Raw genomic sequence first — 25,743 nt, 5'->3', positions numbered from 1 at the left:
AGGCGTACTGTCGTATGGGAAGAATGTCGATTGGCAGAGGGTATTCTCTTTCATATTCAAGAGTTTTTAATTTTTTCATGTTCGGTCCAAAGTAGTAATTTACTTTGTCTCTAGCAATGGAATTTTCCCATTGTAACCATTTTGGATTAAATGCCATATTAGGTAAATTACATGGGCTTGTTAATGCCTCAAAAGCTGATTCTGCTGTTACAACAGTAATCTTTCTGCCTTGGGCCTGGGCTCTTTCCTTTGCTATAGCTGTTTGAACCGCATGTACAATGTTTTTCTTAATGCTGAATGTTTTTTCAGCTTCTGAGTACAAATGGGATTTGTATGTTATTGGTACCGTTTCTCCCTCATTAGAGGTTAGGTATGTGAATCCGCATCTTCCTGGGATGACTCGAATCACAAGGTTGCGTGTGTTATCGCGTGTTTGCAATTTTGTTTTAACTAACATGTCTGTTTGTAAAGATCTCAAAATTTCTGTGTGTTTTTGAGTCCAATTGATTCTTTTAAAATCTGGTCTTATTAGGTCATAGAGAGGTTTAACCCTCTCCGCGTAATTTATAATGTAAGTTCTTCTGAAATTCAAGAAACCTAGAATTGATTGTAAGTTTTTCAGCGTTCTTGGTGCTTGGATTACAGCACATTTCTCTAAGAAATTGTCAGCCAGGCTTTTGCCTTCACTTGATAATTCATATCCTAAAAACAGGACAGTTAGATGGGCAATTCTTGACTTTTTGAAGTTGAATTTGTAACCCTCTGCTGCGAACCCAAGTATTATGGTGTTCACTCTTTTCAAGTGAGTATCCAAGTCATCATCTGTTAGATAGATGTCGTCAACATAAGATAATGCCTCATCATCATACATTTGTAGTAACTCTGTTACTCTCGCTGAGAATAATCCTGGGCTGTTCTTGAACCCCTGGGGCAAACGACAGAAATTTTTCTGCGAGCCATTTATTGAGAAAGCGGTCATATATCTGCTTTCAGGTGCTATATTTTGACAAAAGAATCCATTAGAAATGTCTAATCTTGTTTTGTATTTTTTGCGCACTATGCTATTCATTAGTGCTGCACTGTGTGAGTTTTGTACTGCAAAGGTCTTGCAACATGAGTTTAAGTGTCTGTAGTCCAAAACAAGACGATATGAATCATCTGGCTTGGAGACAGGAAACAAAGGATTGTTCATTTGTGAGGTGCAAGTTTCAATCACCCCCTGGTATTCAAGTTGATCTAAGATCTCCCTGACCTGTTTTTTAGCTTCTTGCTTAATTGGGTACTGCCTCTGTGCAGTTGGTTGAGATTTTAACTGGATTTTGTGAGGAGGTGAGTCCTCATCCCATCCTACATGGTTTTTGTATAATGCAGGAGCCTGGGCTACTGCCCACTTTCTTGCAAGTGTATATTTTTTATGTATTGGAATGTGATTTGAGAAGGCAGGCATAATCATTTCTTCGCTATGAGGGCACTCCCTGACAAACTCCGGTGGCCAGTCTTTTTCAGCTAGAAGGATGTCATAACCCTTGGAGAGATTATCCCAAAATAGACCCCTTATTTTCCTAGTCTTATCTCCCTCTATACGTAATGTTATTTCATATATTTTATGAGGTTTGCTAACTCTGGTATCTGCAGTTTCCACCTGAATGTATTCATTCGTGTCCACTGTCTCCAGATGATTCATCAGGATCTTGCGAGCTATGCTCACTTCTGCTGCGCTGTCTAGCATTGTCTGAGCCCACTCTCCGTTTTTCAGCTGAGTCCTTAGGATCCTCGGAATGTTTGATTACTTTGATGCTGGCTACCTTCTTCTTTGGAAATTGTAACTTTTTAATTTGATGAGCAGGTTCTTTGTCTTTGGACTTGACGTGCTCTTCCCTGTGTTCTGACCGTCATCTTCTTTCCGATTTCTGTGAGGATGTCTGAAAAGATCGAGATGGACGTGTATCAATATCTTGATATCTATCAGGTTTCTTCCAATTATCCCTATTTCTAAGGTTGTATTTTTTCTCAGAGGGCTCCCTCTGGGGAGACTTGTGTCCTTGATCCGGAGATCTTTCTCTCCGCCGAGGAGACCTTTCTTCTGGTTTGGAATCTTTTTTCTTTGGGAGTGGATTGTTTATTTCCATCCCAACTCTTTTTTGAAGTGTTTAGATTATTTTTAATAAATACCTTTTCAGGATTTTCAATTAGTTGGGTTTTCACTGGTTTCCCACCCAAGCTATCTCTTCCTAGTTCTTCATAGGATTTTTCTATGATTCTGGCAAGTTCAAATGGTTGGTCTGCTATATCTGTCTCTTTCAACCTTTGGCGGATTGCCACATTTGCTGCTTCCCCCTTTATGTTGGCTAGTAATATTGCCGAGACCTGCTTGAAGTCTTTCAGTAATTTCATACCCAGAGTTAAAGCAGGTTCTGGACCGTATTCACTTTGAATCTGTTTTAGTACTTCTGGTATTACCGACATGGACGGAACACCATGTGTTTTTGTGTAAATGGAAGCAAAGACTGTGCCCCAAGTGTCACAGTCTTCCACATGTGGTTCGATCCCCATTGGAAGACAGATAGTCAGAATTCTGTGTTTCTCAACAGGGGTAGTATCCGGAAATACTGCCTCTATTTGAGTGATTTTTTGTGCTAACCAGAATGGAATTTGTTGCCTTTTAATGGGTACTTTACCTAGACAGGACTGTATGTTCTGTGGTGTGATTTATTTGTGTTCCCCTGATGAGGGGTCAGCTGTGGAATTGTAATAGCTGTTTGGACTGTTGAAGTCCGCATTACATATTGGACTAATTGTCTGTGTATTTTAATCAGTTGTTTTAACTGTGCTAAAAGTTCTGGTATTGACATTTTTCCAATGTCTGGATGTGGTGTGTATCCCGCTAGAACCGGCCACGTTGCTCCTGGTCTACCTAGATGACCGAGCCTGGTGATGTGATCATTATGTTTTAGGGCGCCTTTAAACCAGAGCAGGTGCTCTTGGTATTTGAGTGGTATTTCCACCTCCTCGAAAGGAGTGTACTCATCCGGTGGTTCCTCTATTTTGTAATAGTGGAACTCCTTTGTTAAAGCGTTTGCTGCTGGAAAGTTTATCCATGAATAGAATACCTCTGTCTGCCGATATTCATGTGCCTCAATTACGAATATGACTGTACCACCTCTCGATGTCAGTCCATTTTCTATAAGTTTTAAAGTTATAGTTTTTCTTATGCTGACCGGGATGAGTATTGCGTCCGGGTCAGTCTGCAGGAGACTTTTGTCATCCGCTAGGAGTTGAGCTGCTATTCTAGCTGTCTCTCTCTCTTCTTCAGTTTCTGACATTTTTACTGACAGGAAGGTTTTTTGTTGCAGATCAGGTTTCCAAGGAAACAAAGATTAGGTGCACAATATTTTGGAACAGTGTATCCTTCAACGTTGAATAAACCAAAAACTATACATAGGAGTCTCCTCCTACTAAGTTTGGCGGATTTAACCTTTTACCCACTCCAGACGTCTTTGGAGTATTTATGGGAGAAAGGGTCTGTGTGGAATAGCACGACTGAGTTACTCTAATGCCTTGCGTTAGATTTATCGCCTTACCAAACGATGGGCGCCATGTAGTGTAGTTCCTATTATCCCAATAGGCTCTGCGCATTGGAATAATATCTTCAATAGTATAGACGTAGGACAGAGGTTAACTAGGTCTTCTACTGTCGATATTAGACTTAAAGTTTTGTGTGTGCCAGCTAGCTCAGAGTTCGCTAGAAACTTTCTCGAATAGGCAAGGAGGAGTTTAACCTCCCTGGATAGACAAGAAGGGATTTCGTTTCTGACAACCATCGAACATGACAACTTTGCTCTCCTTAATCAAGAGTATATCTCTAGAGTCGTGTGAAAACAAAAGACAATCATTTTACTCAGTCTGTGCATTCTTAGTTCCACCAGTTTGTAGAGAAAAGAAGAGACGGGCGTGTTCAATAAAAAGGTGTTATTTATTGATCAGTCTCTTTTCTCATACAAGAGAAATGAATCGCTATTATTGCAATACTTATAGTTAAGTAAAGTGCATACAGTAAAAGCAGGATTATAAAATAAAACTGTAAAAGCATTGATATGGTTTCTTAGCCATAGGATACTTAAAATGGATAAAAGTTATACATACATATTTACATTGACTAATCGTACTGAACTGGTGCTTCTAACTACGCCTACCCCGGTGTACCTGACCTGAGCCTAATACGTGGGCGGGAGTAAATAAGTAGCAGTTTAAGTTAAGTTTGCTTTGCCAAGAATCTGACTCAAGAATTCTCTGTAAGGGGTTAGTCAGTTCAGTACCTGGGATTTAGAAGGCAGGAGGGCTGGTATCTCTCTCTCAGGACTCGGTATCCCAGTTACCCGCGAGGGCAAGCTGGAAACGCCAGAGGCTGGATTTCTCGGCAGGAGAAAAGACAGCATCTCTCTCAGCGTGTCAAAAGGGAGGGGCAGCGTCCGTGGGCTTCCTGCATCAGCTGGGCTCGCCGGCAAGTAGCGCTGCTCCAAGCTCATCACCACCGTGTGTTTGCTTAGGACAGCGTTGGTATATTTATACCTGATAGGTGCCGTGTTTGACGTAAGGATGGACATGATACGTCAGTAAGGATGTCATAAGAACTGGTCGTTCTTGCATTCTTTACAGGTGTTCTCGAACGAAATCAAAACAATAGCTACGGGGGACTTCCCAGGTCTGCTGGAGGTTTGGTTTGTTTTGAGAACTCGGTGTGCTTTCTAGGGGGCTGGAGGAATAGGGCTTGCTTAATGTGACAGCATGCGCTATGACTTAATCTGAAAACGGGATTCTGTGCCGTTGTATGGATATTAGTGAATTATTAACCGGACAAGGGTCAGAAATAGGAGTATCGATATAGGTACCTAGATAAACACACTACACTTTGTCAATTCCGAAAGTCATAAAGTTAGGATTTTGTCTCAGATTACTTTAGTGAATCAAGCCTAATGTTTTTAATCTGTAAAATAACTACGTTTTAAGAATTTTAAGATGTTTACTTTCTTTGTTTAATAAGAACTGTTTGTTTTTTGAAGACTTTACGCCTGATTTTGATGTTAGGCGGTATTCCTTCAGTCCAACATCCACTCGGTCCTGGACCGACCGACACCCGGTCAACGTTCCCGACCCCATCATCAGGATGCGATGGAACACTGTTTGGTTGCATTCCTATATTTTACTATGAGAGCGTGCATTATGGCAGTAAAATGGCCGTAATGAATGCTCCCATAGTGAAATGGGAGGAGCAGGGATCAACAGGGAGTCACCACAGGTGACCCTGGGCCTCCAACTGGAGGCCATGCACCAAAGAGGTCACTGCTGGGGGTCCCCAAACACGCTTTCAGACATGGTTTCCTTGTCGGATAGGCTGGCATGGAAACCATGTTGGAAACGTGCATCATAATCTCAAAGGCAGAAAGGCCAGTCTTGAGATTACTGGCTGGCTTCCGACTGCTCGATGCCCATCGGAATGACCGGTCGGTTTCCTTTCGACCACCTCCAGCATAATGAGGCGCTTGGAAAGGAAACCACGCAGCATAATATGATGCAGCCCCTTTATGTTATTGGTATTTGTATATACATATGCATTTGTTATATTTTAAAAAAAATGAAATTATAGTACAAATTAAAATTATTAGTTTAAAAGTTGTAGATATATGTAAATATGTATATTAATTATTATATACGTGTGTTGAACATTTTAAAATGTGGTTTATTTGTTATACATGTTAAAATATATATTAAATCTATTTAATACAATGATAATGACATTGATATTTGTTCTCAATATCGTTGTACTTACCATCATAAGTATAGGATGACAATATTTTGAGGGTTGATATTCTGTCAGTGGCCCCTTTTTCTACAACATACATGCTCTCAACTTTTAATACATCCCCTAACATGATCCTGTATCATATCATTTCACACATAATGGACATGATGAAAAGAATAGCCAATGAAGACCCATCACACAAAAACCCAAGGAGGAGTTTGAAGAAGAATTAGTGAATCTATCACTCTGACAGAAGAAAGATCAGTGTGGAAGAATAGCAAATAATGTTTAGCATTATTCCTCGCTCCCTTCCAACACCTGGGCCCGCAATTGGGGACGAGTAGATATACCTCTTCTCTGCTCTTCCCTCCTTTCTTCATGTCCTAACCTACTTGATCTTTCTCTTCACTCTCAGGCTACTGTAATCAATAATTGGCTCTCTTCAGCCTGCGATCAGTTGGCCCCTTTAAAACGCCTAAGGACCCGTCGCCTTCATGATGCCAACAGATGGTTTACTCCTGAGTTAAAATCTAAAACGTTGGCTCTTAGGCAGGCAGAACGTCATTGGAGGCTCAGGTACTGTCCTATTTTAAAATCGTTGTACCTCACAATACTACAGGATTACAAGAAATCCATTCTTCAGGCCAAATCGGATTTCTTTACGTCAAAAATTCTTCTCTCAGTCAATAAGCCTAAAGACATTTTTTCGATTGTTCATGATTTGTCCACCTCTGCTAGAGTCACTCTTAAGCCTTTCCCCTCACAAGCCCTCTGTAATTCTCTTAATCAGTACTCTATTGATAAAATCAGCACAATTAAAGCTAATATTCCCCTTCCCTCTCCCAACTTCCGTTGCCCGATCTCCCTTTCAACTCTTGCTGTTTGGAAAATTTCCCTGACATATCTAGGGAAATTTTCCTTTCCTTACTCAACAAGGTTAAATCTGGTTCCCCTCTGACAGCTGTCCTGTTCATATACTGAAAGAGGTTTTCTCTGTTTGTTTGGACCCCCCTCTTTCACTTCTTAATAACTCCCTCTGATTAGGGAAGGTTCCCGATTTTTTCAAATCGGCTAAAATCATTCCCATTTTGAAGAAGGCTGGAGCTGATCCATCCTCTCCTTGTAATTTCCGTCCCATCTCTATGCTTCCCTTCTTGGGAAAAATCCTGGAGAGTCATGTGACAGCCTGCCTTAGCTCCTTCATCGAGAATACGCATTTTCTGGATCCCCATCAGGCGGGCTTTCGTCCGGCGCATTCCACTGAATCTGTTATCCTCTCTGTGCTGGATTAACTCAGATGCGGAGCAGATGTCAATTCTTCCCAGGCCTTGGTCCTTCTGGACCTGTCAGCTGCCTTTGACACGGTCGATCACACCATTCTGATCGATCGTCTCAAGGGCGCTGGCCTTCGGGGCTCTTCCCAGGCCTGGGTCTCCTCGTTTTTGGAGAATCGTCAGCAGGCCGTCCAGTTGGCCGGCTTCTCCGCTGCTGCCTGTCCTATCACTTGTGGTGTCCCCCAAGGGTCTTCTCTTTCCCCTCTTCTTTTTAATCTGTACATTCTTCCTCTCATCTCTGTTCTTCAAAAACTGGACATCACGGTATTTAATTATGCCAACGACCTCCAACTTATCTTCAACATTTCTTCTTCTACCATTTCTGTTTCTAAATTTCAATCAGTTATGATTTTTATCAGTGACTGGATGAATGCCAACAACCTTAAGCTCAATCCTGATAAGACCGAGTTAGTGCTTACTGGGGTTGTCCCCAGTCCCTGGTCCTCTTCTTTCTTGCCTTCTTCTCTTGGTCCTTCACCTTCCCCCTCAGTTTCTGTCAAGAGTCTTGGTATCTGAGTTAGCAGTGATCTCTCCATGCACTCTCAAGTAAGTGCGGTGGTTTCATCTTGCTTTCTCAATTTACGTATTATACCTAAAATTGCTTGTTTCTTCTCCAATGCGGCTTTGAAACTAATCCTGTTAGCCATGGTTGTATCACGCCTTGATTACGGAAATGCTCTGTACGTCGGTATTCCGGCGTACGAGCTTCGCCGTCTTCAATTATTTCAGAATCAGGCAGCTAGGTTAGTCTACAAATTCCTTAAACACCATCATGTCACCCCACTTTTAAAAGCACTACATTGGTTACCCCTTTTTGAGCGCTTTCGTTTTAAACACGGCTGCTTGATTTTTAAAGCCTTAGCCAGCACTGCCCCTGTCTTCACAGCCGCTAAACTCAAGGCCTACATCCCCACCCGTGACCTTCGGTCCTCTTCCAAACACATCTTGTGCATCCCTCATTGCAGAAGGAAGAAGCATGGTGGCATGAGTTTTTCCTTTCCGGCCCCTTCCTTTTGGAATTCTTTACCCCTTACCATTAGGATCTCCGCTTCTTACATGGATTTCCGCAGGGAGTTGACGACCTGGCTCTACCTGCAAGATTTTGCAAGTAGTCTGCTTCTCTGCCCCCCCGTACGTCCGTCCTTAGCACCAAGAAACCGTTGGGTTTATGAGCGCTCTACAAAACCCTTAACTTTAACTTTAACTTTAGCATGGTATGCATTGATACTGATTTAAATACTGATATGAAGACTATTTTTGGTGGTAAGAGAAGACTCATTCGCAGGTGAGAAAGTGGAGAGGTCATTTTGAGATTCTAGATACAGGAAGACAATGCAGGAAAATAAAATTCAAGAATGAAAGTAAAAACAAGGCAAGTGTCAACATGAGGTTTGCTATGGAAACTGAATATCAAGCCTTGTTTGAATAAAATATTTAATAAGGTCAATAAAGATATCCTTGAGTTCACAGAGCCAATAGTTAATAGTAAGGGAGCATATTGGGGTGACAGCATGCAACAGGAGGGACTAGCAGAGGAAGAGGTCGAAAAAAAAGAGGCCTTTCTACTGCAGAAATCAACAAGGGCAGGTTGAAAATGCAACGGATACGGTAAACTGTACATTCTGCGCCTGCTGATTTACAAGTCGCATGTTTGAAATAAAAATCTAAACAACTAACATTTAAGAAGTCTTGTACATTATCTTTCTACACTATTACTGCATTATTGCTGTAATTAGTTCATGACAGCATTCTATTGCCCTAAAAATACTAGAAAATATTTTTATAGCCACCTGAATATTTAATATTATTTAATTTCTACTCGTTAGCATGGGCGCATCACTAATGGTAATTAATTTGTTATCCAGGATCATTTTAGCTATACGAGAGTGATTATCCTGGTTGATACCAGGATAAAGGAGCTGAAGAAAGATCTATGTTTACATCACTGCCATTAAGTTCAATCACACTCCAAGAACAATTAGGGCTAATTTATTAACAAAAGAATTAGATTACCTGATTTAAGTGCTAAAGGAAACTTCTTGGAAATTCATTACCTCTTTTAAATTAGTTTCTCGATTGTCATTTCAGATTTTCTCTTCATTGAAGCATTTATTAACATCATATTTTGAGGATCAATAGCTGAACTTCAAATTATTTCCCACAACTATAAGATATAAAAAAACACATTTACAAGAAATAAGTGGAGCTTGCACTTTTTCTCCTTTGCACAATAATAAGGCATACTTTACAACAAATGCAAACCATCATTGGTAAAACTTCTGTGAAGTTAAATAGATGTTAATAAGTAGTTACATTTTTTTAAAAGGGGCCTATTACGATGTCGGGCGGACGTCTCAGAAACAGGACCGAACGACCTACAGGTGACGGTCTCGGGCATCATGAAACCCTTCTCAGCTACAGCCTGCTGCCATGTTCCACTGAGGGTTCTTTACTTCAATTTCAGAGACTAAGTCGGAGGGTAAAACTTCTGAATGGGTCAAATCTTGTTTCTACAGCCAAACCACACCCCATCGTGGCCAGTCTTAAATCGCACTTAGGTTGATCTCAAGTGCAATCAGATGAAAGCAGTTGACGCTTAACGTTTTTGGGCACTGTTTTTACTTAAGACTCTAACAATTATGTTTTCAATTGCCCTAATTTGTTTTTTTGCCCTTTAGTGTCCCTTTTTTCTTATTCTCTATTTTGATAAATCAGAGTAGGATTTTTTTCTGCGTTGTGTTTTTGACTTTTTCACTGTTTATTACTTGTAAATGCTTTACACATTTTTTAAGTTAAGCATATCTGTTGTGTGCCTTAGCTATCAGGGGTTGAGCTCAGGTTTAAATTATTGAAACATTTACTTAGCCTGAAAAGAATAGTGTTGCTATTAATTGTGGCAAACTACCATCCACCCCAACCCACCTCAACTAATAAATAATCCCTTTTCTCACAATGGTCATTCACAAAAATGAAGCAGCCCCTTATACTTACAAAATTGTTTCTTGGAACATCAATGTGTAAATAATAACATTTAAAGGGAGCATCACTTGGAATTTGCCAGATGCTAGTCTCCAAACATAGTACTTTTGCATGAGATGCATATCGTAAGCACAAACTGCAGTTGTTTTAGGCAAGCATGGTTAAATCAGGGTGTTCCAATCAGGCCTCACCTTAGGATCCTGGGGCGTGGTAACTTCTTGCAAAAATCCTTTTGCTTAGTAGTGGTTCAAAGGAAAACAAACTAACTGGGCTGCTATATCATATTGTCAGGCTTGTGACAAGGCCAGAGATAAACTTTGGTCAGTAAATATGCACCCACCCACCATCCTATCCTAACTAATGTGGCTACTAATAAACTCATAGTAAGAGGCAAATTTCATGGAGACATGAATAGAAATTGGAACACGCGGTAGCTTCGGCTATCTACATCCTATTAGACACTTAAGCTGGCTGACTGGGTGGCGTACTTGGGTTTGGATGATGCATGCTGTATTTGGTATAGAAGATAGTACACTTTTACTTTGCATTCTAGTACCCACAACTCACTCATATGTTTAGATTACTTTTTCCCTGCAGCATACGTCCAAGAAATCTCCAGGGTTAATATTGCACCAATCGGTACATTGGATCACTAACCAGTCATTTTATAACCATATGGCTCAGATGAAAGACCAAGGGGTATGTAGCACTTTAGCACCTGGTGGTTCATAGACGAGGAGCTCGTGCCATCACTGAGATCAGACATTGTAGAGTACTTTGACCTTTTAAACACTCAGCAAGTCAGCGATCACACCCATACCACAGGAACATCTTACATCATGGCAGTCTCCCCCAAACTGCATTTCAATATTTAAACCTTGATTTCCAACTTCAGATGGACTCTTCAGACAATGATAGATACCTTGCCCTGCTCAGGGTTTTGAAAGAGAAGGGTGATTTAGATGTGTAAAGCCAATTTATTCCATTGGTTCTTTTGAGTTGAACCATAAATTGCTTTAAAAAGAGATGCTTCTAAGAAATTTTTCAGAGAAATCATTTATTTACCGTTGCTAGTATAATTTCTATTTTTTTTAACTTTCTTTTTCAAGGGAAATACTTTGCCGCATATGTCTCTGAATTCTAATAGTCCCTCAGTTTGTGTTGCTTGCACCTATGTGACTTTAACGTGTATCCAATCAAGCTAAAGAATTATTAGGGTTTGCAAGGCTGCAAGGAAGGTGAGCAGAGCAAGCATTTCTATTAAACAATTATGCCTTTTGGGATTATGCCTTTTGGGATTAAGTTAGAGAAGCTGCAAATCAGGGAACAATTTCCAGTCTAAAGACTATGGAACCTGAATACAATTTTTTATAAAATTTTCTTCAGATAATCATTGGGAGAGCTGATGGTGCATGTGTTTAATATTGAATCTCCTGAGACCGTGTGTTAGAAATTAAGAAATGGTGGAAAAGGGCAATTTTCCCTACCAAAAAACAATGCTCTCCTTTAAACAAAGTACATATTAAGGAATTCATTGGTTCACACCAGTTTCAAGTCCTCGAGATAAAACAAAAACTGATCCATGGTCACTTTGGGATCTGCCCCCAGTGTCTGGACATTATCCGTCGGGACACTGCAATATTAAACAGTAAAAGAACTAGACTTTAAAAACACCACGTCAAACTCAAACAACACACAAAATGTGATTCCACCAATGTAATCTATAGCCCCCGGTGGGGGCTAAAGTATGTCTGCATCACAACAAGGTAGATCCACTCAAGAATTAATGAGCACAGAAGAACCCTCAAGTATAAAAAACCAATAAGAACTGATGGCACACTTTATTGAAAAAACACATTCCGAAAATGACCTCACATGGTATGTGATTGCTAAGCTACCAGCTCTGAACAGCAAGCACTTCCACCTGGAACAATGATGAATTTACCAGCTCAAGAGTGCCGAATTAGGCCTAATTGATGACTTCCAGTGGTCCAAACTCCTAGGAGGGCATGGATAGTTCTGCTACTTATATATTCAATCTGATCAATATCACATATCACATGCCCAAACAAAACATCAAGCCCAATGAAAAGGCAAACTCCATTGTTCATTCACTCTAAGATAATGATTCAGTCTCTCTACCATCAGAAATAATTACAACATGTCACCCCATCATTTCAGGGGCATATGGCGATAGCCAGTAGGTATATATAGTTAGGACCTAGCTAACATAGGAAATCTGCAACATTCTATTGGGAATAACTTTGGCGCCGGTTGAGGAATTTACGTGTAATTTTCCATAATTTTGGCCAGCTCCGCTGCGCTCCTTCCCTGAAAGGGAGATTCGTGAAGTGGGGGCTGAGAAAAAAGGGGGATCCCAAAACGTGTTTTCCCCATGTTAATTTCCATAGGACGTTCTGACAAGGCTACAGCCCGAACCGCTGAACGGAATTACACCAAACTTGGCAAAATTGTAGGGACTCAATCAATCAATCAATCAAAATAATTTGTAGAGCGCACTACCTACCCGTAGGGTCTCAAGGCGCTTGGGGGGGGGGGGGGGGTGCCGCTACTGCTCGAACAGACAGGTCTTGAGCTTCTTCCTGAAGGAGAGGTGGTCTTGGGTCAGGCGCAGGTCGGCCGGGAGGGAGTTCCAGGTCTTGGCGGCCAGGTAGGAGAAGGACCTTCCTCCTGTGGTGACTCTACGGATGCGTGGGACGGCGGCGAGGGCGAGGCTGGCAGATCGGAGGTGGCGTTTGGGAGCGTAGAAGTTGATGCGGTTGTTGAGGTAGCTCGGGCCTTGATCGTGGAGAGCTTTGTGTGCTTGGGTAAGGAGACGGAAGGTGATTCTCTTGTTGACCGGGAGCCAGTGCAGGTCTCTTAGGTGTCCGGAGATGTGGCTGTGTCGTGGGATGTCGAGGATGAGTCTGGCTGAGGCGTTCTGGATGCGCTGGAGTCTCTTCTGGGTCTTGGCAGTGGTTCCGGCGTAGAGTGCGTTGCCGTAGTCCAGTCGGCTGGTGACGAGGGCCTGGGTGACGGTCTTCCTGGTCTCCGTGGGGATCCACCAGAAGATCTTCCGAAGCATGCGCAGGATGTTGAAGCATGACGAGGAGACGGCGTTGACTTGCCTGGTCATGGAGAGGGAGGAGTCTAGGATGAAGCCCAGGTTGCGTGCGTGGTCTGTCGGTTTGGGTGCAGTGCCCAGGGCGGGGGGCCACCAGGAGTCGTCCCAGGCAGAGGGCGAGGAGCCCAGGATGAGGACCTCCGTCTTGTCTGAGTTCAGTTTCAGGCGGCTCGTCGTCATCCACTCGGCTACCTCTTTCATCCCTTCGTGCAGGTGGGCTCTGGCGGCGGCGGGGTAGTTGGTCAGGGAGAGGATCAGCTGGGTGTCGTCGGCGTAGGAGATTATGTTAAGGTTGTGTTGGCGTGCGATGGCCGCGAGGGGGCTCATGTAGACGTTGAAGAGAGTAGGGCTCAGCGAGGATCCTTGGGGGACGCCGCAGATGACTTCGGTGGCCTCTGACTTGTACGTTGGTAGGCGGACTCTCTGTGTTCTTCCGTTCTTCTGGTACGCAGAAGTGCCTTTGCTATATTTGGTGAAAAGTTCTCCAGTGGTTTTTATGAAAAATAACTTCAAAAACACATATATATCTGGGCGGAGCCTAACCACTCATCTCATCGTGAGATCTGATTGGCTGTCAGCACTTCATCCAAAAAGTGTTGGCAGCCATCTTGGGACCAATATACATGAGAGCACCTCATTAAAAAGCATTGTAGTTAATATAGGGTTTTAGGACTTTAGTTACATTATAAATCATTTCCTGATGGTACCATACTCATTTTAGGAATTGTGGTGTGTTCTAAGATGATTTTACATGTGAAAAAGCCTTCTGCTGGGATATCATGAATCATGTTTGAAAGAAAACTATTATCTCATGCTTTTCTCACAGTGGTTTGGAAGAGGATCTATAAGCTAAACTAAAAGCATATTTTCTGTAAATTCACATTATCTTTCTCAGTCATGTGAGAATGAAGTCTGACATTCTCAGTAAAACATGTACATCCAACAAGGACAGAGACTGTCAGTTGATTCCTTTGTGTTCTACTGCAGCCTCCTAGAGTGTTCTAAAGAACAACTAGAGCGCTAACAGTCCTACTTATTACAAAGGTATGGCACACCTGAAGCCATCTTGATTGGAATAAAGTGGTAACTCTTAAAACATTTAATTTAAAAAGGAACAAAATGAGGGGGTATACTTTGCCATAGAAAGTATGATTAGTGCTGCAGAAAGAAAAAATAGGGCACATTTAGAGTGACTTCCCAAATCCTCTTCTATTTCATTAAAAAATTCTGACATGCAGTCTCCCAAGATGGCCACCAGAGACAAGAGCCCAAATGTAGCCCAAATATCACCCAGATGTAGCCCAAGTATAGCCCAATGACAGAATGTCCCAGAGTGTTCTAAAGAACAACTAGAGTGCTAACAGTCTTACTTATGACAAAAGTATGGCACACCAGAAGCCATCTTGATTGGAATGAAGTGGTAAGTCTGAAAACATTTAATTTAAAAAGGAACAAAATGAGGGGGTTCATTTTGCCATAGAAAGTATGATTAGTAGCAGACTTCCCTGGTGAGCAGTAGCTTTACTACAGTGATCTAATGAGCAACTAGAGTGCTCACATTCAGAATTTATGGCAAATGTGTGACACATCTGAATGCCTTCTTGATGGAACCAAAGTAAACAAGCATTGAAAATGCAATAGACCTCGCCCTCGTTTAAGTTAAAGCCATTCTGTTTGTAATGAGGTGGCTTTTTAGCTTTGCTTTTATTAGTGTTTTTAAATCTTTCATTTAAATAACATGCATATGTATGCATATATGTATATGTATGCATGCATTTATATTTGTATTTATATAGATATGCAGATTATATATGTTTATATATATATATGTATGTATATATATATATATACACATACATAAATGCGTATGCATATATATGCATATATATATGTGTATATGTGTGCGTGTAGAGAGAGGTAGAGAGGTAGAGAGGTAGAGGTAGAGGTAGAGAGGTAGAGGTAGAGAGGTAGAGACTAGTAGAGAAAGAAGTAGAGAGAGGTAGAGAGGTAGAGAGAAGAGAGTGAGTAGTAGAGAGTAGTAGAGAGCAGTAGAGAGAGTAGCAGAGAGTGAGTAGTAGAGAGTAGTAGAGTGAATAGTAGAGTGAGTAGTAGAGAGTAGTAGAGAGTGAGTAGTAGAGAGTGAGTAGTAGAGAGTAGTAGCGAGTAAGTAGTAGAGTGAGTAGTAGAGAGCAGTAGAGAGTGAGTAGTAGAGAGTAGTAAAGAGTGAGTAGTAGAGAGTAGTAGAGTGAGTAGCAGAGAGAGAGAATAGTAGCGAGTCAGTAGTAGAGTGAGTAGTAGAGAGTAGTAGAGAGAGAGTAGTAGAGAGTGAGTAGTAGAGACTGAGTAGTAGAGAGTAGTAGAGGGAGAGTAGTATAGAGTGAGTAGTAGAGAGTAGTAGAGAGTGAGAAGTAGAGAGTGAGTAGTAGAAAGTAGTAGAGAGTGAGTAGTAGAGAGTGAGTAGTAGAGAGTAGTAGAGAGAGAGTAGTAGAGAGTGAGTAGTAGAGAGTAGTAGAGAGTGAGTAGTAGAGAGTGAGTAGTAGAGAGAGAGTAGTAGAGAATGAGTAGTAGAGAGTAGAGAGTAGTAGAGAGTGAGTAGTAGAGAGTAGTAGATAGTGAGTAGTAGGGAGTGAGTAGTAGAGAGAGAGTAATAGAGAGTAGTAGAGTAGTAGAGAATGAGTAGTAGAGAGTGAGTATTAGAGAGTAATGGAGTAGTAAAGAGTAAGTAGTAGAGAGTAGTGGAGAATATTCCAAAGTTTGGCACAGCACCACTTGCACAATAAGTCCAATCAAATCATATCACTTAGAGTCCTTATTGAAGCGCTGAATCTTGGTGTATATTCAAATGCTTTTATTTTCCTTAAGTTTATGTACCACAGCCAGCTGACGCGTTTCGTTCTGTACAACAGAACTTCTTCAGGTCGTTCTTATTTCCTTCAAGTTATGTCGGTATCCTGTTGTCATATAACTAGATATTTCTTCCAAATGTTAGACGAGACATAAGTACATTCTTATTCAAAGTGACTAGGTATCAATTTTACCCACACAATTCGGGCAGACTTGAGTAATTTATAGCATCCTCAAAGTCATTCTTTCAAAAATTCCAAAGTATAGGACATGATAATCCAAATCCAAATGTTTCTCAAAAGTCATTTTCAATCGTTCGGAATTTCGGCATTTGGGCAGATATGACCCAGGGACCCCCAGTATGCAAGGGGAATTAGTCCCCCCTCTGCAAACGCGCCAGTGGCCTGCGTTGCAGAGAGGTGTAAAAAGAGGCATAGCCTCATTACACCTCTGTGCAATGCAGCCCCCTGGCGCATACTGGAGGTTCCAGGTTGGCTAGTTGGCCCCCAGGGTCCCCCAGTATGCAAGGGGAATTAGTTCCCCCGCTTCAAACATGCACGGGGGCTGCGTTGCAGAGAGGTGTAAAAAGAGGCATAGCCTCATTACACCTCTCTGCAATGCAGCCCCCTGGCGCATACTGGAGGCTCCTGGTGGGCTAGTCGGCCCCCAGGGACTCCAAGTATGCAAGGGGAATTAGTTCCCCCTCTGCAAATGCGCCAGGGGGCTGTGTTGCAGAGAGGTGTAACAAGGGGCATAGCCTCATTACACCTCTGCAATGCAACCCCCTGGCGCATACTGGAGGTTCAAGGTGGGCTAGTTGGCCCCCAGGGGCCCCCAGTATGCAAGGGGAATTAGTTCCCCCTCTTCAAACATGCACGGGGCTGCGTTGCAGAGAGGTGTAAAAAGGGGCGTGGCTTCATTACACCTCTCTGCAATACAGTCCCCTGGCGCATACTGGAGATTCCTGGTGGGCTTTCAGGTCTTATATAGTTATGAATTAGCATTAAAAAAACTTTTGAAATTCACTGAAAAAAACATAGGTTTCAGGCCTTATATAGTTAGGAATAAGCATTTAAAAAAAACTTGCAAATTCACTGAAAAAAACATAGGTTTCAGGCCTTATATAGTTAGGAATTAGCATTTAAAAAACCTTTGAAATTCACTGAAAGAACCATAGGTTTCAGGCCTTATATAGTTAGGAATTAGCATTTAAAAAACCTTTAAAATTCACTCAAAAAACTATAAGTTTTAGGGGTGTTATAGTTAGCTGGACATTTCACTCATACAAAACCATTGAAATTGCTCCTATATAGTTAGTTGTACTAACTATATTTCGTGCACCCGCAATCCACTGCTGATGATGTCACATATTACATCATTCATGACATGGGCAGTAACATCACTGATGACATTTCAAATGACATCACTGATGAGATCACTGATGACATCATCCACGTGACAATCACATACACCTTTTCATACACTAGTAAAATCTTTCATCACTCTTTGTAAAATACAGAGTATCATATTTGAATCCATTGTTACAGCAATACAAGTATCTAAAAACCCACTCAGTGATTCATAGATGTATACACACATCTAATCACTTACCTGTAGATTCCCGTCACTAATCTCGAGTTGCATTGCCCTCACTTATATCGCGTTGCTAACTAGGTTAAGGTTCACCCAGAAACAACAACATGTGCAAAAACAAATCAGCAGATGAATGCAAAACAATGACATCTTAATAAATGCATAAATGCATAACCATGGCTAATGTTGCGGCTGTGGCTTGGTTTGCGAGGACACGAGGTAAGCGGGTGCCCGTTCTCTTCCGTCCCCAGTGTGAGTAGGGTGGGGCGCTCAACTGCGGCTGGACGCTGATTCTCAACTCCCGGGGCAGCAGGGAGTTACGGGCGCACTGTGGTGCCTTTAACTCTCTACCCGCCACAGCACGCACATCAAGGAGAAGCAGGAAGAGTGACCTGCATCTGAGACAATCTACGCCACACGGTTTCAAAACCATAACCGTATTCATCCCTATCAACCTGCATGCTAACCGGGCTCCATCACCAGGCAGAGGGAACTTGATATTTAACAGGGGGTCTGTTAAGCTCTGTACCCATTGACTGTGTTCACCACAAATGGATGAGGATGGGGAACGCAAATCAGTGGCACGAGCCCTATTCACTAGGAAGGTAGGGCCCACAACAATTACAAGAGTAATTTCCATTCTGGAGATATCCATAGAAGAGAAACTTAAACAATATGAGAAACCTAAAAGGTTGCTAAATGGTGTGAGGCAACTTCATTTCAAAATTACGTGGACCAAGAAATGGTGCCCAGAGGGCTTAGAATATTCACTACCCCCACCTATGAAAAACCAAATCCTCAAATGCTGGAGGAATGGTCAACAAATTCCGCACAGAGCTCCAGGAGAATGCTGGAAATTCTAAAAAAAATATGCATGGCTGGACCGTGAGACACTGCTGGAAGAAATAAAAGAACTCATGGAATACCTCAAAAAACACATGGAAGCGGACAAACAGGACAAATCACTGAGTGAAATCAAAGACCGCCTCAAAAAACATGAGGAAGACATAAAGGCCCGTAAACAAAGGAAGCTGACTAGGTATTACAATGATTATGACAGTGGGCGAATACTAACTTTTAGCAACAAATATGACCATCTGTATACACAGGAAACAAGTAACATGCTGAACACCGAGAAAACCTTAGAAACAACTCACACAGAGGCGATCAGCACTAGCGAAAGCAAATCTGATGTATCCACCCACAGCACCATACCCGAACAGCGCACTACTCGTTAACTTACTTTTTTAGACGAGTACCGGACACTGAGGCGAGGTCGACAAACAACGAGGGAGATACCCCTACTGAAACCAAGAGGCCAGAGGGGACGTGGACGGGGAAGACGAAGAGGAAACGCAGAAATCGACGAAAAAGAATCCAGCAACAACGGGACAAGAGGCAGGGGACATGGCGCCATGGGAAACAACAAAGGACGCGCCAGAAGAGCATACTAATGGATGGAAAAACAGTTAATAAACCCATTATTAATCTTTCTTCCAGACTTCTCAGTATTGAGGAAAAAAGGACCCTGTGCCTTGGACTATCTTTCTGTCCCTCTTATCCTTCTAACTATGCTAATACCAGAGCAGATTTGTTTAAGTATGTCAGGAAGCTTAAACTCAGGAAGTGCCACAAAAAGTAACACCATGAATACTGAGGCCAACAGAACTATAGAGAGTTGCAATTACAATTTCAACATTGGTGACGCCGAAGTATTAAACACCATATATAAACTGGGTCGCACTGATAGCACCACTGACAATGACGTCACTACAACACAGCTACTGACAGACCTTGACATAGCTACAGATGCATCTTGCTTAACTAAATTTACACCGAAATCCAACTTCATTCCCATGTTACCACGTGACAATATTGACACATTTCACGAATGTGTCAGTAAAGCCCTTAACGAGTCCAGATTCAACAACCAGAAACATTTTCCAGAAACAACACTAACCTCACACATACACAGAGGGAAGAACTCAAGGCGCTCATGAAGGAAGACGGCATTGTCATCCATCCAGCTGACAAGGGTGGCAATGTTGTCGTACTTGATCGTGACCTCTACATCAAGGAAGCCCTTAGACAACTTGAGGATGACAAATTCTATGAGCAAGTCATGACTGACAGATACAACAATACCAGTAGGACCTTCTTACCACATGGAAAGACAAGGGTATTCTCACATGGGAGGAATACTGCTATCTCAAGGTAGACTACCCCATTCTTCCTGCACTCTACCTTCTTCCGAAGGTACATAAAGATCCCATCCAAACCGCAGGGCGCCCCATAGTATCATCTAAAGGCAGTGCAGCAGAACTCATCTCCAAATATATTGGTCATTTTTTAGGGATTCTGTCATGACCCTTCCCAGTTACATCAGGGACACCAAAGACTTCCTCAACAAAATCTAAGATCTCACGTGGGATGACAGTTTATTGCTCATCACACTAAACGTCCACAGCCTCTATGCGATCATTGATCACTAACAGGGACTAGAGGCATGTAACCACTACCTGAACAAGAGACCGATCAAATTCCGTGAACACTCTCACATGTTATTAAAGATGTTGGAGCACTGTCTCACCAACAACATCTTTTTGTTTAACGGCAAACTGTTTCGACAGATGACTGGCGCGGCCAGGGGATCTTGTTTTTCTCCCAGCTTTGCGAATCTCTTCATGGGTCGCTGGGAGGAAGACATAAGATCCCAACCTGATTTCCACTCTGACTGGGGGCAGGTGTCGATGTGGCTATGCAACATCGATTACCTGTTCATCATCTGGAGGGGGTCCGAAGTGGAGGCAGGTAATTTCATCGAGAGACTCAATAAAAATTACTGCAACATCACACTCAATGGCAATGTCAGTAGGACAGTGGCAGAATTTCTAGATGTCAGACTAGAAATCCGTGTCAATACGGTATGTACATCCTTATTCAGGAAATCCACAGCAGGCAACAGCATCCTACATGCCCTCAGCAGTCATCCAGACACTTTCAAATGGAGCATCCCGTATAGAGAAATGCTGAGGGCAAAAAGGAATTGCAGCACAACCACGGCGTACCAACATGAGAGTTCCATTATCATTGACCGTTTCATTGACAGTGGATACCCCAGATGGGTACTCAAGAAGGTCCTGGACAGGGCCAGCCTCATTGACAGATCAGCGAACATCTCTGACGAACCCAAACAAGACACAGAGAGTGAGGACAATCAAACTAGGATGATCATGACTTTCAGTACAGATGCCGACAACATCAGAAAGATCATGGCAAAAAACTGGGAAATTCTCAAAAATGACAACGTCATAGGCAACAGCATGCCAGAAAGACCAAGCATCACTTACAGGAGAGGCAGGAACATGAGAGACATGCTAGTTCACAGCGACATCACCATTTACCCACAGAGCAATCAACATGGCCTCAAAGGTTTTTTTCCCTGTGGCCATTGTAAAGCCTGCAAAAACAGTGCCTCACGGAGACAGGTAATGTACAATGGCGTCAGCAAAGTTCTTAACCAATTTTTGACAGGTAGCCCGACGTATGTCATGTACGCCATCAAGTGCACATGCACATTGTGGTATATTGGTAGCACCACCTGTATGGCCAAAAAGTGTATTTTAGAGCACGGCGGAGGCATTACCAACTTTGACCCCAAATACCCAGTGGCAAGGCATTTCAGAGACAAACATTTTTCCAACACCAAAGACATGAGAGTTTCTTTATCTTGGAACACATTGACAAACACCCTAGGGGCGGCAACAGAGCGCTCACCCTGAGACAGAAAGAATTCAGGTATATTATAGACTTTCAAACTAAGAACCCAGGAGGTCTAAACCTGGAGGAAGAATTGTCAATACACCTTAAAGAATAATATTTGTCTTTATCTCCATATTTGGATCTTTCTTAGTAATTTCCCCTGGTGGGGTGCGCCCCACTTGACCTTTCTGATAATTTCTCAATTGTTCTCCTTTCTTCTCAGATGGAAAGGAAGGGGCCCACTCACCAGTACTCACCAGCACGATCCACCTACCCTTTTTCTTCTTCTTCACAACAAGAGCACTTCGTCACAGCACACAATATCGGTAACCTGTCTTGCATTGGCACTGACCTTTAATTCTGGGACTTACAGTACTGTGATTTTGGACCTGAGACACATTAACCCTTGATGTTGTTGCCCATCACTTGCGGACACTACAACATATGTCACTCTCCTAGGCACACAACTTACACACAACCCTGTACTCAGGGTTTGGCAGGTTCAACATTGTTTTACCTTTACAGTTTTCATTGGGTAACACCGTTCCAGCCCCATGCCACCATTGCATTATTGAAGTTGCTTTGCAACTTTCTGTGTGTCTCGAGTCACACCATCCAGGCTGAGACAGGATCACCATGTGCCACCGGGGCTTATATCTAGTATACACATCACGTGTCCATGTCGGTCCTCCTTGGAGAAAACCCCCCTGTTCAGGCCACCTTTGAGTTCTACTACTTCATGTATCTACATGGAAGTAGTTGCACATGCAGCCATATACTCATACCTTTGTACATGGTGATTTGCGTAATTTATAGTTTCTGGGTGTACCAAATCCAAGGCATAGCCGCAACATTGGCCATGGTTATGCATTTATGTATTTATTATGATGTCATTGTTTTGCATTCATCTGGTGATTTGTTTTTGCGCATTTTGTTGTTTCTGGGTGAACCTTAACCTAGTTAGCAACCCAATATAAGTGAGGGCAATGCAACGTGAGATCACTGACGGGAAAGCATTTATTTATTTATTTGGATGTAATTTTTTGCATTTATCTCGTTTGACATTTATGATATTGGATGTGTTTCATGACTACAACTCACCCAGCCATGAGGACACCACATGTTTTCTGCCCCCTTTTCTTATTACAGTAATACATTTAAATGTTGATCTATGTCCATGTTCAATTTGTTCCTTGGGGCATCACACAGTCAATTCTATGTGATTTGCCATTCAGTTATGGCCGACACTTGCCTTCCTCAATGGACCCATTTCCATGTTTATTACTCATGCCATGATTTTATGCCTGCATTGGTTGTCTGTTTTCACGTGATCAAGCTCCTTTGCGAGTGAAACGCGTTGTGAATAAACACAGTGGTGAACCTTTACGAGTACAGAGAGTATCATTCCTGAGAGCACGCTGATTTTTGCTTTTTGGATTGGATTTATATATATATTTATATGTGTGTATATATATATATATATTGTTGTTTGCGCGCTGGGGAAACGGGCAGAGGCGCTGCCGTTTTTCAAGTTGGAGAACAATATATATATATATATATATATATATATATATATAGATGACGCCAAGATGGTGCCATTAACTTAACACTTGAGATTGAAACCTGAGCACTACGAGGACCACAAAGCTGTGCAATCAGCCACGCCCACGGAGGCGGGTCCTGTTGATATTAAGTGCAAGAGGAATCGCCGTGTTTAGCAGAAAGCCATTGATGAAGGGAAGATGCCCGAAACCGGTCTGGCTGGCAAATACTTTGGTGACTGTTGCCCTGTGATTTCTGTGTGTAGTGCCTTTTTATTAAATGAAGGAATGCTTTACCAACCTTGTGGCTTCTTTCACCGGGGCTAAAACTTTGTTGTGGATGTTAGCGGCTGGAGCCCAGCCGCTGAAAAAGCTTGCCGCGTGGTAGCGGACCCAGATGACGCCAAGATGGTGCCATTAACTATGGGAGGTTGGCTTCAAAAGGCATGCTGTAATAACATCAGGCATCATCAGCGTGACTTTTTACCGATCCACAGAGGTTTTAAAAGCATATTATTTCTCTGCTGAATCAAACGAGACGAACTCACTTGAGATTGAAACCTGAGCACTACGAGGACCACAAAGCTGTGCAATCAGCCACGCCCACGGAGGCGGGTCCTGTTGATATTAAGTGCAAGAGGAATCGCCGTGTTTAGCAGAAAGCCATTGATGAAGGGAAGATGCCCGAAACCGGTTTGGCTGGCTAATACTTTGGTGACTGTTGCCCTGTGATTCCTGTTTATAGCTGCCTTTTTATTAAATGAAGGAATGCTTTACCAACCTTGTGGCTTCTTCCACCGGGGCAAAAACTTTGTTGTGGATGTTAGCGGCTGGAGCCCAGCCGCGGGAGAAGCTTGCCGCGTGGTAGCGGACCCAGATGACGCCAAGATGGTGCCATTAACTATGGGAGGTTGGCTTCAAAAGGCATGCTGTAATAACATCAGGCATCATCAGCGGGACTTTTTACCGACCCACAGAGGTTTTAAAAGCATATTATTTCTCTGCTGAATCAAACGAGACGAACTCACTTGAGATTGAAACCTGAGCACTACAAGGACCACAAAGCTGTGCAATCAGCCACGCCCACGGAGGCACTGATTTTGCTAGATCTCAGCGCCGCCTTTGACACGGTGTCCCACGAGATTCTTCTTCGGAGACTCGAGGAAGTAGGGATAGAAGGCATAGCCTTAGACTGGCTTCGCTCATTCCTAACTAACAGATCATTACGAGTCTCAGTACCCCCTTATTCTTCTCTGACCCATGCCATTGGTCAAGGGGTGCCCCAGGGCTCGGCCTTGAGCCCACTGCTCTTCAATATATACGTCCAGCCTCTAGCTGCGGTCGCCAAGCTATGGGACCTTACGATTGTCTCTTATGCTGACGACACGCAGCTAGTGGTCACCTTGGCGGACGGTTCTTCCCTCTCAGCCTCCAAATTCAAAGATGGCATGACGGCAGTGGCCAATTGGATGGCAGCTAATTGTCTACAGCTAAATGCCGGGAAAACGGAGGTTTTGTTGTTGAGTAAGCATGTCAATCTATGGAATGATCAGTGGTGGCCGGCAGCCCTGGGAACAATTCCCTCCCCCAAAAATGTAGTGAAGAACCTGGGGGTCATGATGGACTCTTCCCTTTCCTTTCAGACCCATACCAAGCAGTTAGCTGCCTCGTGTTTTGGCACCTTGCGAGGCCTAAGACCCATTCTAAAATACTTTGCCCCCTCGGTTCACCAACTCATTGTGCAAGCTACCGTCCTCTCACGACTTGATTACTCAAATTCCCTCCTTCTGGGGGCGAACAAGGCAGAAATTACAAGAATGCAACGCGTTCAAAATGCTGCGGCTAGAGCTCTGGTGGGGTTACCACATTTTTGCTCAGCTTCCAGCACTATCCGAAAACTGCATTGGCTCCCCATTGACAGACGCATTCATTTCAAGACACTTTGTATTTCCTTTAAAATTCGAAATGCGCTAGCCCGGCCCTGCTTAGTAACCTGATCTCACATTATGTTCCTTCGCACCCTCTCCGCTCAGCAGAGCTATACTTAGCGACGGTGCCTAGAATCTGGCTTTCCAGGACAGGTGGTCGGGCCTTCCGATACCTAGCGCCTAAGCTATGGAATTCCCTCCCGGTACATATCCGCGCTATCGATTGTCTGTCGTCCTTCAGAAAGGCTATCAAGACCATCTTGTTCCCTTCACCCTAGTCTTCACCCTGTCAATTCCTCTTAGGCTGGCCCACATTTTTAACGTTTCCTCATGTGGTAGCGCCGGGATGCCCCTTTGCTGGGGCAGCTGTGCGCTTTACAAAATGGATAACATAACATAACATAACATATTAAGTGGAAGAGGAATCGCCGTGTTTAGCAGAAAGCCATTGATGAAGGGAAGATGCCCGAAACCGGTCTGGCTGGCTAATACTTTGGTGACTGTTGCCCTGTGATTCCTGTTTGTAGCTGCCTTTTTATTAAATGAAGGAATGCTTTATCAACCTTGTGGCTTCTTCCACCGGGGCTAAAACTTTGTTGTGGATGTTAGCGGCTGGAGCACAGCCGCGGAAGAAGCTTGCCGCATGGTAGTGGACCCAGATGACGCCAAGATGGTGCCATTAACAATGGGAGTTTGGCTTCAAAAGGCATCCTGTAATAACATCAGGCATCATCAGCGTGACTTTTTACCGACCCCCAGAGGTTTTCAAAGCATATTATTTCTCTGCTGAATCAAACGAGACAAACTCACTTGAGATTGAAACCTGAGCACTACGAAG

Source organism: Lissotriton helveticus, chromosome 4_1 (genome assembly GCF_964261635.1).
Source record: "Lissotriton helveticus chromosome 4_1, aLisHel1.1, whole genome shotgun sequence".
In the NCBI taxonomy this organism is placed as follows: domain Eukaryota; kingdom Metazoa; phylum Chordata; class Amphibia; order Caudata; family Salamandridae; genus Lissotriton; species Lissotriton helveticus.
This window is presented reverse-complemented; position numbering follows the sequence as displayed.